The sequence below is a fragment of the Dendrobates tinctorius genome, unplaced genomic scaffold (genome assembly GCF_039654945.1).
Source record: "Dendrobates tinctorius isolate UK_male_01 unplaced genomic scaffold, ASM3965494v1 ptg000019l, whole genome shotgun sequence".
Lineage (NCBI taxonomy): Eukaryota > Metazoa > Chordata > Amphibia > Anura > Dendrobatidae > Dendrobates > Dendrobates tinctorius.
In genome coordinates, this window is record NW_027361687.1 from 32,855,654 (window position 1) to 32,871,459 (window position 15,806).

The window sequence follows — 15,806 nt, forward strand, 5'->3', positions numbered from 1 at the left end:
CACACAACTCCTCTCTGTTCTCCTACTCCTTCGTTCCGCGCTGTTCCTTCTCTCTCTTATGGAAGCTTAGGTTGCAGTTCTACGTCTTTCTCCTTCTGTTCCTTTCCTAGGGAGCTCGTTCCACTAAGACCAGTCCTCAGCCTCACCTGACTGACTGTCTTCCTCTGCCTTGAGCTCCCCTCAGGCTGACCTCCTGTTAGCCTGCTCTCAGCCTCTCCTCCAGACTGATCTGAACTCTAATTCTAAACTTTCCCACTCTTTTATATCTAACTCCACCCATCTCCCAGCCCATCTCGTGTTACGAAGCAAGGACCCACGAAAGGTGCTCTGCTATCCTGTAAGCATGGAGCCGCAATCTGGTCCATTGCTGAACTATCCTGTGTGTGGGTGCAGGTGTTGGAGTGCGGGAAGGAGTTCCCAACTTACCTAGTTGGTGGGGCACTACACCTTAGGAGAAGGTGCAGTACCTCTGTGGCGACTGAGCCTCAGGGGCGCCACATACCCCCCCGTTAAACACAGCACATCCGCGGGCTGCAAGGTAACAAAGTAGACAGCAAAGAAACATACAAAAATTTTGTAATGCATAACAAACTTTTCTTATACTAATCTTCCTAGTATAGGAGGTACTCATCTTGAACGTTACAAACAATTCTATCTAAAAATTTTAATTCTAAGTGCAATTCTCAATTCAAAGTGCTATTTTCTGTAACACATTTTTTTTTCTCATTTTCCTTCTGTAGTACACATTTATTTTTCTACTTTCACTGTCTCTTCTACACGCTGACCGCAAGTACCTGGTCCGTCACCGGTCTACTTTCAATTCTTTATTCACATCACTCATCTCTAGATCACACATTCCTAATTCTTCTATAAAAGCCATTTTTCAGTTACTAATACTCTTATAAAACACATTATCAAATGCTTCACAGTAAAACATTCAACAGTTATTCTTGCAAGTGCTGGACATCGCTCCCAGCCGGGATCTCTTGCAGTGTCCTTTGAGGTAGACATCATCTTCGAAAAGTGTCCATGCAAAAACATTTTCTTCGCAAAGTGTCTTTATATGTAAAACCAAGAGAAGGCACCTAAAGAGGTGCAACTATTTACAATAAAAGTTTTTGGATCACTCCAAGTTCATGATCGCTAGTTCAAAATTGAAGAATGCTGCCACTGCAAAAACTAGGCAACAAAAGTGCTACCAGAAAAACAATGAACAATAGAAAAATAGCAAAAGGCACAACTGGTGCAAATAAACCCTCCTGGCTAACGAGATTTGAAAGTTTTCTTAGTGCTGATCCCCTCCTGGGATTCTGGAAGCTGAACTGGAACTGCTACCAGATGTGGTATCTTCATCCTGTTGATTATTGATTATTTGCCTACCGCATATACTCTGCCTCCCACAGGGTGAGATAGGGACTGGTCGGGGTAATGGAAAGGGCCATTGTAACGTCTACTGCCTGCGGGGACGGCGTGTCCGCTACCTCCGATGGCGCTTCTGCGGCTGTTGGGGACTCAGCCACTGCTGCCACTGATTCCCCAGAATCCGATTCTTCAGTGTCCATAGGGACTTCAGCTAATGGTATTGCAGTCGGGGGTTGTCGGCGGAGGTCAATCGGGCCATTCCTATCTGTAGGTTCCGCTCCCAAAGCTAGGGTCAACCCCGGGGCAGTATTCATACCTGGCGGTTCCAGCCGCGGTTCCGGCTCCGGCACCGGGTGGTAATGGCAGCAGCCACAACTCCCGGGGTGACTGGTGGGGTGGGATGGGCCACAGTTGGATCCAGGCCGGGGCCAGGTTGGTCTCAATCGGGGTCGTCGGTGGAGGTCGGTGCAGCCGCACCCGGTCCAGGCGGGGGCGCGGTCCCGGGCCTCCGTTCTGCTCCAGAGCTCTCATATACTTCCTCCGGACGGGACTCACCCAATGGCAACATCGGTTATAAGGCGGTGGTGGCCGCTGCCGAAGATGTATCAGCGGTCGCAACCTCCGCAGGGGCGGCCTAGGAGCGAGTGGCCTCTCCTCCCCCTGTTCTTCTTACTTCTCATCCTCTTTCATCATGGCGTTCTTCCTGCCTCGGCCCCTTTTCCGCCACGGGCTTCTTCTGCCCCTCCTTCCGGGGGAGGCGTCTTCCAGTGCCTCAATACCAGGCCAGTATACGAACCCCTCGGGGGGGTGGGCCATGTCGCTGTCACATAGTAATTCAGGCAGGGAAGGCCCAATACTCATCGCGGTCTTTATCCTAGGACCTCCCATCTCTTCACGCCCTTTGCCGCGCCAGCGGCCATTTCTAATATCCATTTTACAGTCTATTAAATCAGGTCTTCTGCACATTTTCAAAAGTACAAAGTCTCATAAATTTCAGGCGCACAGAACCCAATGGCATCGGGTCTCGTTATCCTGTTAGTGACGCCAAAATTGGGTCGCCCCTGTCCCAGGGCTGTGGGGTACTCGAACCGGGCCGGTGTCAGTAGGATGTGTCACAGCAGCAGTGACCTGGTCCGTGGCCCTGGGCGCCCAAGTAATGGGGAAATGTAGTTAATGGTGTAATGGAATAGTTTGTGACGCCACCTGTGGTGTTTGGCAAGAAAGATTTTTAGTCAACGCTGTGTGCAGATCCTCTGGGGCTGATGGTGTGTTGCAGCATAGATGGTGTAGCTCCCCACAGGTGAAGCTGTAACCCCAGGGCAGTGTATAGGCGCAGACAGTGTAAAGGAGGATGCCCAGATGTAGCGGTGCTGACGGTGTTGGTGCACAGTTCGTGGTACACACTGGTGCCTGCCTCCGTGCCGTATCCTCCGGGGTAGAGACCCAATCAACCTCCTGGGCAAGTCAGGCTTCTCCTCTCCAACACTCCGCCAACATGTACCTTTCCTGACCGACTCCTCTATTTCGCCTTTAGTGTGAAGAGCTCCAGTACCGTGGTACTCTGAAGTTCCTCCTGTCAGATGTTCCTAACAACTCTGCTTGTATGACAGACAGCTGTAGCCTCTCTCGGGGACTCCTTTCTCCAGAGTCCTGGCTCTCTATTCAGTTGCTGTTGTGCCCCAAGTCTTGAATGGGAGTAGTGCATTTACAGCCAACTACTCCACCAGTGTCTGCTGCAGAGCCATAAGTGTCCATACAACCTCAGGGACCGGGCCCTGGCCTTGCGCTGAGAACCTATAGGCAGGGATCCTCTTCCAACCCACAACTCCTCTCTGTTCTCCTACTCCTTCGTTCCGCGCTGTTCCTTCTCTCTCTTATGGAAGCTTAGGTTGCAGTTCTACGTCTTTCTCCTTCTGTTCCTTTCCTAGGGAGCTCGTTCCACTAAGACCAGTCCTCAGCCTCGCCTGACTGACTGTCGTCCTCCACCTTGAGCTCCCCTCAGGCTGACCTCCTGTCAGCCTGCTCTCAGCCTCTCCTCCAGACTGATCTGAACTCTAATTCTAAACTCTCCCACTCTTTTATATCTAACTCCACCCACCTCCTAGCACATCTCATGATACGAAGCAAGGACCCACGAAAGGTGCTCTGCTATCCTCTAAGCATGGAGCCGCAATCTGGTCCATTGCTGAGCTATCCTGTGTGTGGGTGCAGGTGTTGGAGTGTGGAAAGGAGTTCCCAACTTACCTAGTGGTGGGGCACTACACCTTAGGAGAAGGTGCAGTACCTCTGTGGCGACTGAGCCTCAGGGGCGCCACACACCTGCTGTGCCAGTCTGTATATCAGCCATACTTGCCTGCATCTGCCATGCCAGTCTGTATACCAGCCCTACTTGCCTGCATTTGCTGTGCCAGTCTGTATACCAGCCCTACTTGCCTGCATCTGCCGTGCCAGTCTGTTTACCAGCCGTACTTGCCTACATCTGCTGTGCCAGTCTGTATACCAGCCCTACTTGCCTGCATCTGCCGTGCCAGACTGTATACCAGCCGTACCTACCTGCAATGCCAGTCTGTATACCAGCCGAACCTGCCTGCACCTGTTGTGCCAATCTGTACATCTGTATAAAAATTGAGCTTGGTTTAAGTTGGTATACATGCAGCACATAAACACATGTTCACTTTGGCCATAAAGCATACAAAACCTACAAGAAGCAAATTAAACATAAACCCTGCTGTAACTAAATAAGTAAAAAGCAAGAGTGCATTTAAATAACACAGGGTTCTTTGTAATACTGTTTTTGATCAAAAATAGCATAAAGCCATCCCACCGTCGACAAAGTGACCCTGATTGGGACGGGTCTATGCTGGCTAATATTAAAAACCTTACCATGTGTCAAAGTTGACCTCAGTGTGTGAATAAGGGCAGACAAAAGGACTGAGTCCTGACCTGTGGACACCAGCTTGGGGAAGCCTTTAAATGTAATTTCCAGCTCAAAAACATTTGAGCTTGGTTTAAGTTGGTATACATGCAGCACATAAATGCATGTTCATTTTTACCGTAAAGCATACAAAACCGAAATGTTATGTTAATTTGGCTTCTTGTAGGTTTTGTATGCTTTATGGCTCAATTTTTGTGTTTTCTTTGTAGTTTTGCATTCTGTGCAAGCCGGGGTGTGGCCTCCCTCCCTTGAGCTGGAAATTACATTTAAAGGCTTTGTAACAACCCTGCTGGCATCACTACATGGCCTCCCATCTCCCAAACACCAACTTACTCACTGCTCCAGGTCATACTGTGATTTCTCTCTACCGCCGGCTCCTTGCCTTGTCTCCTGTCTGCTGGGTTCATGTTTCCTGACTATGTGTATAGGGGGGCGGCGCCTGAACTCTCTGCTTCTTATGGAGTCAGGGTGCACCTGGATAATGTGTCCCTGACCAATTACTTAGAACCCTCTATTATTTAGGGCTGCCTCACCCACTGGAACATTGCCTGTGCAATGTCTAAACTCAGTTTCTTGCTGCTGAGTAAGCCAGGCCCTGTCCTGTGTCTCGCCTTCTCTGAAGGCTCTTATTGCTTATCTCTTTGTCTTGCCTAGTACTTCTGTCCGCCCTCCAGGAAGCAGAATATCCTTGTCCCTGTGTCCTTGGTCCTTCCTTATCTTGCACCTTACCTTGTCTGAACTCTGTTCTACCTCTGTCTGTCTGTCTCCTTGTTTGTGGTTCCTTTTCCTGCTGTGTCTTTCCCGGTGTCCTCCCTGTCTGCTTGTGCTCCGCTTCTGCTGCTGCAGAGGCTCTTGCTGCAGCTTCTCTCTGCAGACCTTGTGGTTTAGCTTTACTCCGCACTCCTGCGGCTCCTCCTGCTCTGCACCCTTGGGGATCTTCCTGCTCTGCACCCTTGTGGCTCTGCCTGCTCTGCACCCTTGCAGCTTCGCACTCCTGTGGCTTTGCCTACTCCGCACTCCTGCGGCTCCACCTACTCCACACTCCTGTGGCTCTGCCTACTCCGCACTCCTGCCTGTATCCATACCTGCTCCTCCCGTGTGAACAGGTCCAAACCTGTCCCGTCATATTCCACTCCCTCCTATCAGTACCCATACCTGCACCTCCTGTGTCAACAGGACCCTACCTGTTCCTCCATATTCCATTTCTTCCGGCCAGTACCCGCTCCTGCTGTGTGAACAGGTCCCTACCTGTTCCTTCGCACACCACACCTGCCTGCCCTGTGTCTCAACCCGTGCCTGCCTGCCCTGTGTCTCAAGCCGTGCCAGCCTGTCCTGTGTCTCAGCCATGCCTGCTTGCCCGGTGTCTCAGCTGTGCCTGCTTGCCCGGTGTCTTAGCCGTGCCTGCTTGCCCTGTGTCTCAGCCGTGCCTACCTGGGTATCAGCCGTGCCTACCTGCCTATCTGTAGCACCTGTCCAAGTGACTTGTCCCCGAGTGGGATCAGCAGCCACAGCCAGACACCACCCTGGAGTGGCTCCTGGCAGCTACCTGCCGCACAAGCCTGACCTCACCATCAGAGGCTCCAGCGAAGACCGAGGTAGCTGTCGTAGTCACACCCCTTCCAGGGTAGTCTGGTTTGTGGCACAGTGGGGCCACAACCCCCCAGCTCACGCCAATCAGCCAAGGCGCGAGCGTGACAGGCTTCCCCAGGCTGGTATCCACAGGGTGGGACACGGTCCTTTTGTCTGCCCTTTTATTATTATTTATTTATATAGCGCCATTAATTCCATGGTGCTGTACATGAGAAGGGGGGTTACATACAAAGTTATAGATATTGTTAACAGTAAACAAATTTACAATGACAGACTGGTACAGAGGGGAGGGGACCCTGTCCTTGCGGACTTACATTCTACGGGATAGTGGGGAAGAGACAGAAGGTCGGGGGTGCAGCAGCTCTGGTGTTGATGAGGCGGCAGCTCTGGTGGTGATGAGGCGGCAGCTCAGGTGGTGGTGGGGCGGCTGAATGGTCATTGCAGGCTGTAAGCTTTCCTGAAAAGATGGGTTTTCAGGTTCTGTTTGAAGGATCCAAGGGTGGTGGATAATCGGACGTGTTGAGGCATGGAATTCCAGAGGATAGGGGATATTCGGGGGAAATCTTAGACGTTGTTGTGTGAGGAACGAATAAGTGTGGAGGAGAGTAGGAGGTCTTGGGAGTATTGAAGATTACGTGAGGGAAGATATTGGGAGATTAGTTCAGAGATATAGGGAGGGGAAAGGTTGTGGATGGCTTTGTAGGTCAGTGTTAGTAGTTTGAACTGGATTCGTTGGGGAATTGGGAGCCAATGGAGGGATTTGCAGAGGGGCGAGACAGGGGAGTAGCGAGGAGAGAGGTAGATTAGTCAGGCAGCAGAATTGAGGACAGACTGGAGTGGTGCAAGAGAGTTAGCAGGGAGGCCACACAGGAGAGTGTTGCAGTAGTCAAGGCGGGAGATGAGGGCATGTACAAGAGTTTTAGTAGTTTGAGGACTGAGTAAGGGACGGATTCTGGAAATATTTTTGAGCTGGAGGCGACAGGAGGTGGCAAGAGATTGGACGTGTGGTTTGAAAGACAGGGCAGAGTCGAGAGTTACTCCAAGGCAGCGGATTTCAGGTGCGGGAGAGAGCATGATGCCGTTTACCATAATAGATCGGGAAGGGAAGATACGTGAAATGGAGAAAAAATAATGAGTTCAGTTTTGTCTACGTTGAGTTTTAGGAAGCGAGAGGTGAAAAATGAGGATATGGCTGATATACACTCCGGGATTCTGGACAGCAGAGAGGTGACATTTGGGCCAGAGAGGTAGATCTGAGTGTCATCTGCATACAGGTGGTACTGGGACTTTATGAGTTGTCCTAGGCCAAGAGTATAGATGGAAAAAAGTAGGGGCCCCAGGACAGAGCCTTTGGGGACTCCAACAGAGAGGGGGCGGGATGAGGAGGTAGTGTGGGAGTGGGAAACGCAGAATGAGCGGTCAGAAAGGTATGAGGAAATCCAGGACAGGGCAAGGTCTTTGATGCCAAGGGAAGAAAGAATCTGTAGCAGTAGACAGTGGTCAACTGTGTCAAAGGCAGAGAACAGGTCAAGTAGGAGGAGGATGGAGAACTGTCTGTGAGCTTTGGCTGTGAGTAAGTCATTAGTAATTTTGGTCAGGGCAGTTTCAGTGGAGTGGTGGGGGCGGAAGCCAGATTGCAGGATGTCAAGGAGGGAGTTAGATGAGAGGTGGGAGGAAAGTTGAGCATGGACATGCTGTTCAAGGAGTTTGGAAGCAAACAGGAGAAGTGATATGGGGCGACAGCCGGGCATAGCAGTTGGGTCAAGGTTTGATTTTTTGAGGATGGGTGTGATGGTGGCATGTTTGAAGGCAGAGGGGAAGGTACCAGAAGTTAGGGATAGGTTGAAGAGATGGGTTAGGGCTGGAATGATCATGTTAGTGAGGTTGGGGAGCAGGTGGGAAGGGATGGGGTCAAGTGCACAGGTGGTGATGAGGTGTTATTTGGAAAGGAGATGAGTAAGCTCTCCTTCAGTGATGTTGGAGAGGGAGGTTATTAGGAAAGGCAGAGGTCTGCCCTTATTCACACACTGAAGACACGGAGGTCAACTCTGACACATGGTAAGGTTTTTAATATTAGACGGCGTTGGACCGTCCCAATTAGGGTCACATTGTCAATGGTGGCATGGCTTTTATGCTATTTTTAATCAAAAACAGTATTACTAAGAACCCTATGTTATTTAAATGCACACTTGCTTTTTATTTATTTAGTTACAGAAGGGTTTATGTTTATTTTGCATCTTATTGGTTTGTATACCAGTTGTACCTGTCTATACCTGCCGTGTCTCCCAGTATTCCTGTCGTGCCTGTCTGTACTTATCAAGTCCACCTAGTCTTGGCCGTTCCATCTACTTGCCCTTTGGGGGTCAGCTGCTGTGGGTTTGAGGTCTGTCCTGGAGTAGCACCTGGCATCCATCGAGAGCCAAGTCTAACCCCAACATCAGGGGCTCTAGCGAAAAGTCAGGTGTTCACCTAGTCATGCCACTCCAGGTTTTCTTTGGATCCGCCACCCCTGTTACACCCCTAAACGCTGACCTAAAGTACTTCACTTGCAGGTAAAGATCCTTTAGCCACCACACCTGACCTGTACCAGGAAGTTTTCCTCCAGAAAGACAAGCAGAACAAAATCTATTTGTGAATAGTGACCACCCTCCTGGATACGTTGACATCTGCGGCCGCATCCGCACCTCCCCTAGCTACAGCAATCTCAGTCGTGATCCATCAGCCTGCTAGCTATGTTCCTAGTTCCAGCCCCCATCTGTCAGCTGCTCCACGTTATGGCAGTGACCCTGCCCTATGGCGGAGGTTTACCAATCAATGCATGCTGTACTTTGAATGCCTGGCCCAGTTTGTTTCAGATAGGGCCAAAGTGGCTTTCATCATGTCCCATCTCACTGTCGAGGCTCTAGCTTGGCTCAATCTCCTATGGGAGCAAGGGAATCCTCTGGTCTCCAACCTTCCGACTTTCTTAGAAGCCTTCTGCAAGGTTTTTGATGAGTCAGGCCATGTATCCTCCCTAGTCTCCTACATTCTTAGGTTGCATCAAGGTAGTCTCAGAGTTGGCCATCCGCTTCTGGACCTTGTCCGCCGAACTCGCTTGGAACAATGAGGCACTGGTGGCCAGTTTCTTGGAAGGCCTTTCCGGAAGAATTAAAAACGAGTTGGCTCGTCGTGACATTGCCACCTCCATAGATGACCTGGTGTCCCAGGTTACTTGAATCAACATCAGGTTTCAGGAGCACTCCAAGGAGATGACCTGCAAGAGAAGAATTTTATACTTGACTCCTACCTTTCAAAGGCCAGTCAAGCTGCAGACCTTAACTTTCACACCTTCCTCTGAGTTCATGCAGATAGACCAGGTGAAACTGGCCAAGCACCGTCAGGAGGACTGTCTGGCCCAACGGAGGTGTTTCTATTGCGGTAGTCTCAAACATTTAATCCGCTCCTCTCCCGAAAGACCGGGAAGCTGCAAAGCCTAGGGTCTGTTGGGGAGACTGCCCTGGGCAAGGTCTATTCCGCATTTCCCCTGACTCTCTCAGTATCCATTTCCTATGGTGATGTTCATTTCTATGAATCGACCTATCTGGACTCTGGTTTCGCGGGAAATTTTATTAAGCAGACCATTGTGGAGCCATATCGTATCCCCATCCAAGGTCAGCAGAATCCTCTGATGATATCCTCTGTGGATGGGAGACCTCTTTACCAGGCAGTCCTTTTTGTTACCGAGTCTGTGGAATTTTGGGTAGTAATGCTACACTCAGAGAAGATTTCTCTCTATGCTGTCAGGTTTGTCTCATCCTCTGCTTCTAGATCTGCCATACGAACCCATCTTGGATTGGAAATCCGGAGAAGTACTCCATTGGGATTAGGAGTGCCACAAGAGTTGTCCAGTTCCCATTTGTCCTGCTCGACCTCTGGCTACTCCATCAAATTTACCTGGTCTTCACCTTGCTTATTGGACATATGCAGATGTTTTTGACAGAAAGGAGGCTGAGTCTGCCTTGGGAAATTTTCATCCCTGGATATGGCCAGCGGGTATTGGCAGGTGCCCATGGCTGAACATGACGACCGAAGACGGCGTTCATATTGGCCTTGGGACTGTTTGAATTTAATCAGATGGCTTTTGGTCTGACGAACGCCCTCAGGACGTTCCAGCGGTTGATGGAGAGATGCCTGGGGGACCTGAATTTTGAAGCAACACTTATTTACCTCGACAACATCATCGCTTATGCGGCCACCTTCGAAGAACATCTTCGGTGGCTGGAGCAAGTGCTAAGTCAGCTGCAGAGTCATGGCCTGAAAGTGAAGTCATGAAAATGTCACCTCTTTCGCAAGCAAATTGAAAATTTCGGGCATTGTATCTGGTGAAGGAGTGAGGCCTGCACGTGAGAAGATAGCGGCTGTACAGGAGTGTCCCACCCCGACGACGGTGAAAGATGTTCGGGCCTTCTTGGGGCTTACTGGGTACTACTTACTGGGTACTATCGAAAATTTGTAAAAGATTTCACCCACCTCGCCAACCCTTTATTAAAATTGCTAAAAGGAGTCCTGGCTGGTTCAAAGAACTGAACTATTCAATGGGGAAACAGTCTGGAAGAAGCCTTCAGAGCCTTGAAAATGGCCTTGACAGAAGCCCCAATACTTGCCTATGTGGATTTCTCGCAGTCCTTCATACTTCACACTGATGGAAACTTACATGGTCTGGGGGCATTACTGTCACAAATGCAGGGAGGAAAGGAACAAGTGATAGCTTACGTGAGCCGGTCTCTACATGACTCAGAGCAGAACCCAGACAATTATAGCTCCTTCAAGTTGGAACTGCTAGCATTTGTGTGGCAGATGACTGAAAAGTTCGCAGAGTACCTGTCTGGTGCGGATGGATAATAACCCCCTAGCCCACCTGGAAAATGCAAAGTTGGGGGCCTTAGAACAACGATGTGTAGCCCGCATGGCGAAGTATCGGTACAAGATCGCCTACCAGGCCCGGGCTGAGAACACCTACGCTGATGCCCTCTTGAGGGTGACTCATGAGCGACCCGAACGTGACCGAGATGAAGAGCTGGAGGCTGAAAAGATTCCTGGTTTTCAGGACCTGGACAGATCGGGGAGACGTCTGGAGGACAGGTGTTGGGATGGCCCCGGGATGACTGGGTGCACCTTCAAAAGGCAGATAACTCACTTAGCTGCGACAGTGGGTGGCCCTGAAGCAACTTCCCAGCTGGCAAGAGAGGGACGCTCTGTCTCCACTGCGGATTCTGAGACAGTGGGAGAGGCTTCAGTTGGAAGATGGGTTGTTATACCGGAGAGCACAGCTACAACGGGAATTGGGGGTCTTGGCAAGTAGTGCTCCCGGAGAAGTTGGTCAGTGTAGTGGCTACAGAGGCTCTCGAGAGGGACTCACTTTGGTCCAGAGAAGACATTACAGTGGTTACAGAAGCTGGTGTATCACCTCCAATTGAGGACCGCAGTGGAAGAGGCCTGCCAAAAATGTCAGAGCTCTGAGCTAGCCAAACCCCCTGAATAGAGGGCCTGATACAGATCATTGCGACTTCTGCACCCTTGGAGGTATTGATGATCGATTACTTAGCTGTAGGCCTAGCACATCTTGGGTATGAGCATTGCCTGGTGATGACCGACCATTTTATCAAGTTTGCTGTAGTGACTCCAACTCGAGACCAGACTGCTGAATCAGCTGCACAGGCCATTTGCTGAGACTTCATCCAGGTGTACGGATGTCTGAAGAGTATCCACTCCGACCAGGGTGCCTGCTTCCACGGTCAATTGATGGAATAGATACATCATTTATACAGGATTGAGAAGTCAAGAACTACTCCTTATCATCTTCAGGGGAATGGAGCTTGTAAACACTTTAATCGGACGTTGATCCAGATGCTTCGAACATTAGAGGAAGATACGGTGGCCTGAGTTTGTGGCTGAATTGGTGTCGGTATGCAACAATCGAGTGCACAGTGTGACGGGTGAAAGAGATGAGAGATCACCGAGCTGGAGTTGGACCCAGAAGAGGACTATCCGGGGTGTCTTTTTGGGTTCGAGAACACTGACATCGACTGCAGACTCTCCATCGGCTTGTGCAGATGAAGTTTTGAGAACTCCAGCATCATGAAGCGGCTCCTACTTGAGGGACACCTCTGAGATCAGGAGAGCGGGTGTTGATCCAGACCAAGCGGCCTTGAGGAAAATTGGAACACCGATGGGAGAGGAACCCCACATTGAGTGACACACCGAGTCGGTTCTGACAGGCTGGTGTATGAAGTCTAGCCTGAGCAGGCAGTTGGGGGGCCTACCCGGGTAGTTCACCATAGCGTGTTGCAGCCCTGCTTGTCAAATGGACCCAAGGATAAAAAAGAAGAGCCGAAAGTCATCAATGCACCCACTTCAATGGTTCTTGACTTTGATGAAGAAGAGATACCTGCCTCGCCCCAGACCTTAGCAGTTCACAGTCTACTGCTCCCAGGGAAGTGAGCACTGAGGTGCCAACGCTTGAAGCGATAGGCACAGTAGACTCCACAGATCAAGGTAGATCCTCACCTCCCATCAGTCAACTTGGATTGCGCTGATCCGTGCAAACGACAGCTGGTGTGCCCCCCACCTATTACGAACAAGATCAGTTCATCTGGCAACAAATCATTCAAGGAGTGAAGGAATGCAAACGTCTGGTGAAAGAGCTTTAAGAGTTTTAAATGCTCATTTTTTATTTGTTTGAATGGTGGCTGTTTGCCTCTTATCAGCTCCTACTGCTTATTGTCTGCTTTCTTTTCCAGGCAAGGATGCTGGGTTATCAAACAACCGTTGTTTGAAAATATATTGATGGATCATTGTGTGGGACCCTGTGGCTTGTTGATTTGCAAAACAGAGGAGGAAAAACTATGGAAATTGATAATAAATACTCAGAGTTACGGTAATCTGATCAAACCTTCCCCATGACCTCTGGATGATTGATTGAAGGGCCACAGATATTAACTATATAAGGGGGATATGCCTCTGTAAGAGGAGAATCAGAGATTCTTTACAAAACCAGAGCCAGGAAAACTCTACAAGAAAGCAGCCACGACATCATGGCTCCATCACGAGGGACACAGATTTAACATTTCACAGAATGTCAGTTTAGGGCACCACAGCCCCTGCTTAAAGAATACAGAACTGCTCCATTATCCATCACTGAACCCATGGATACATTGGAGAAGTCAGGATTTGGACCCACTGGTCACCTGAGCCCTATGGATATGTTTGAGGAAGCCAGGATTGGGACCCACCAGTCACCTGGCTCCATGGAGACGTTTGGAGAAGCCAGGTTGTGACCCTCTGGTAACCTGGTCACGTACTTCAATGAATTGTTAGCTTCCTAAGTTTGCTGTTACCACCTCTCTGTGGGTGTCCCAGGTGGGGTTAGTCATCCCTGGAAGACTCAAAGTCGCAGCTGCTCTAATTCTGCCGAGTCAGTAGAAAGGTAAGACTCTAATTTGCACCCTCTTAGGTATTTTTCTGTGACTGTTCTATGTGTTATTGTCTTTTTTGTGGTTCAATAAAGTATTGCCACACTGTTTTACCCTCACATGTTCTGCCCACAAGAAAAGAGAGCTGGCATTCAGTGGGATAAGCCCTGGTACATGTTTCGGGCCAGCGGACTAGAGCACCCTCTGACCTCTGTCTCTCCACGATTATGTTTCTCCCACCATGCTTCACACTTGGGATGGTGTTCTTAGGGTTGTACTCATCCTTCTTCTTCCTCCAAACACAGTGAGGAGTTGATACCAAAACGTTCTATTTTTGTCTCATCTGACCACATGACCTACTCCCATGCATCCTCTGGATCATTCAGATGGTCATTGGTGACCTTAAAATGGGTATGGACATTAGGGATATATATATATATATATATGATCCCAGCAAAGAGCAAACAGATGAACGGCATACTAGGGCACACAAATCACCACATTAACAGACGGAGCTATTTATCTGAAGTATTGCGGCATATGATTCAGACAAAAAAATGGAGGTGCTTGCATGAAAAAACATGAGTATTTCAATGTGAAGTAAAAAAAAGAAGAAATATGCAGCACTCACCAATGTAGCTGAAAAACTGAGGGTCTTTATTTCACATAATTTCCATCAAATGTGTGGACATGCAGGACGTAGAGAAATGCTAGGGGAGGGAGGTGCCGGACAACGGCCGTTTCGCGATTACTCGCTTCTACGGGTCCAGGTGACACCCCCGGAAGAAGCAGCAGGGCGAAACGCGCGTCGGGGCGCGGGGGACAGCGGCTGTTTTTTTATTTAGCACATTGCAAGGTATTTACATCATGTCTCTGTTTATTTGAAAAACTTTCTATTGATGGTTGTTATTAATATATGGGTTGCTCCACTCATACATTATATAGCGGAGTATGGGGGACAATGCTGTGGATTCATCTAGCATTGTTTAATTATATCTCCTTTCCTGCCATCATAGATTCAATCTGATGTTATGAGAGATTACATGTTCAATTATGTACGATTTTGAGGGTGTTCCACTGCGCAAATAAGGATAATATCATTTGTAATAGATGCTAATTTGTAGCATTAGTGGATTCATTTTATATATAGATATATGATGTTGTGCGATGGATTGACATGGGACGTACCCTCATAATATCAACGCATATTTTTACCTATGCAACATACTAGCCAAATAATGCTGCAGTCCCCTTCTTGGGTTATTCTTGTAATTATGGGTATGTGGCCCTTTTATTGTACATGATCGTGTTAATAAAAATAATTTTTTTATATATAGAATTTTGTGGATCACTTCTTTGTGGTGAGCTCATTTTGTGGCCATCATAGTGTGTTTTCTGATTTATTTTGAAGTGCCATTCTTGTATAATTGGACATAGTGTTGAAATATTCCCCTGAAGTCTGCCTGCGCGATGTTCTACTGAAAACTTAAAGTTTTGCAGGGACAGGAACCACCTGGTGACTCGGGCATTCCTCTCCTTAGTTTGACTCATCCACGTAAGAGGGGAATGATCTGTCACCAACCGAAATGTTCTCCCCAGCAAATAGTAGCGCAACGATTCCAGTGCCCACTTGATGGCCAGGCACTCTCTCTCCACAATACTGTACCGGGTTTCAGCTGGGGTAAGCTTCCGGCTTAGGAAACTAACGGGATGCTCTTCCCTGTTAACTTCCTGAGACAGCACGGCACCGAGGCCTATCTCAGAGGCATCAGTCTGCACCACGAACTCTTTTTTGAAATTTGGAGTGATCAGGACTGGTGTACCACATAGTACCACTTTTAATTTTGTAAAGGCCTCCTCTAACTGATCATTCCAGTGGACCATCACAGATTTTTTTCCTTTTAAACAATCTGTTAAAGCCGCGGACAGGGTTGCAAAGTTGGGAATGAATCGCCTGTAATATCCCACCAAACCCAAAAAGTCCTTTACCTGCTTTGTTGTGAGGGGACAGGGCCAGTTCTGAATTGCCTCGACCTTGTTCACTTGGGGCTTGAGAACTCCCCTCCCAATGACTTAACCCAAGTACCGGGCTTCCTCCAACCCTATGAAACACTTCTTTGGGTTGGCAGTTAGCCCTGCTTGTCGCAGGGAGTCTACCACTGCCTGTACTTTTGCTAAGTGGCTTTCCCAATCGGTGCTGACCACAATAATATCATCTAGATAGGCTGAGGCATAGCGGCGATGGGGACGGAGAACAATATCCATTAACCGCTGGAACGTTGCTGGAGCGCCATGCAACCCAAAGGGTAACACCTTATACTGGAACAGCCCCTCAGGTGTTATAAACGCCGTCTTTCCCTTCGCCGCCTCTATTAGGGGTACCTGCCAATAACCTTTTGTGAGGTCCAGAGTTGTAAAATACTGTGCTTGCCCAAAGCGCTCTATCAACTCGTCAACCCGGGGCATGG